Genomic DNA, 1,754 nt, shown 5'->3' on the forward strand with positions numbered 1-1,754 from the left:
TTGATAAGTACTATTAACAAATACTAAATTGATCAGGTATACAGGACTTGTTCTGAAGGCATTTTCTACATGTTTTACGTTTGAGTGAGTAAACACTTACCCTGCCGTTTGCAGCACTGGGAAAATCCTACCTCCCCCCTCCCCCCTCTCCATCCTGGCCCCTGGAGAGTAGGGGAGTTTAGGGTTGGGGTAGCCGGCTGACGGTACCAAACTGATCCACACATTGCATACTGTATATCTGACACTTGCAGTGCCTTTAAAAGTCCTTGTATTCCTATGTACGCCTTTTGTCCAATTGTTAGTGTTTTGAGATACTCTGCCCTTGTGGTTTTGCTCGAACGATTTGTAATCAGCAAAAATCATATTTCGATATAGCGTAACTTACATTGCTTACTTTATGTTCAAGTTCATTGCCATGGTTCAAGTTCAAGCTCATGTCTATGGTCAAGTTCAAGTTATTGTTTATGGTCAAGTTCATGGGCAAGTACATGGCCAGAAGTAGTACATCTTAGTCAAGTTTTGTGTTATGTGCTATTTCCGCTAATTATTAATAATAAATCAGTTGTGTTCCTGCCAAACATACTTCTCGGTTGCTTTGTTGACTATGTGTTTTACAAAGAAACTCGCGTAGTATAAAACTGTTTTTGGCATGCATGACAAAAAAATCAATTACCTTTGCTTTTTCCTCTTCCTTCTGTCTTTTCAACCTCTCCATGTACTGCTTCATCACAGGGTCAATCCCAGCATCCTCCTCTTCTTTCTTTGCCTGGGCAGCTTCCTGTTCCTCCCTTTCCTTCTTCTTTTGTTCCTCTCTTTCTAATCTCTCTCTTTCCTCCTCCCTTCTCTCTTCCTCCTGTCTTCTTTGCTCTTCCTCTTGTCTCCTTTTTCTTTCCTCTTCTTGATGGAGCTGCCACGATTATTTCGCTCAAAACATAAGATTTAGGCCCTTTTTTGCCGTTCTGCGCTTACGACGAACTTTGCCATTAAAAATCGAGTTTTGATCAAAGATTTTTCTTTTTGATTCTAAACATGTCTACTAAGTGTATTTCACCTTATGAAAGTGTCAGAACGTGAAAAAAAAAGTTTCGAAAAAATGCCATTGGTAATGCATTAGACACGATAATTTCGCTCAAAACATAAGATTTAGGTATTTTTCAGCCGTTCTGCGCTTACTACGAACTTTGCCATTAAAAATCGAGTTTTGATCAAAGGTTTTTCTTTTTGATTCTAAACATGTCTACTAAGTGTATTTCACCTTATGAAAGTGTCAGAACGTGAAAAAAAGTTTTGAAAAAATGCCATTGGTAATGCATTAGACACGATTATTTCGCTCAAAACATAAGATTTAGGCCCTTTTCAGCCGTTCTGCGCTTACTACGAACTTTGCCATTAAAAATCGAGTTTTGATCAAAGATTTTTCTTTTTGATTCTAAACATGTCTACTAAGTGTATTTCACCTTATGAACGTGTTAGAACGTGAAAAAAAAGTTTTGAAAAAATGCCATTGGTAATGCATTAGACACGATAATTTCGCTCAAAACATAAGATTTAGGCCCTTTTCAGCCGTTCTGCGCTTACTACGAACTTTGCCATTAAAAATCGAGTTTTGATCAAAGATTTTTCTTTTTGATTCTAAACATGTCTACTAAGTGTATTTCACCTTATGAAAGTGTCAGAACGTGAAAAAAAAAGTTTTGAAAAAATGCCATTGGTAATGCATTAGACACGATAAGTAATACAAAGGTTGCCGATGA

This window comes from Branchiostoma floridae, chromosome 7 (assembly GCF_000003815.2).
Source record: "Branchiostoma floridae strain S238N-H82 chromosome 7, Bfl_VNyyK, whole genome shotgun sequence".
In the NCBI taxonomy this organism is placed as follows: Eukaryota; Metazoa; Chordata; class Leptocardii; order Amphioxiformes; family Branchiostomatidae; genus Branchiostoma; species Branchiostoma floridae.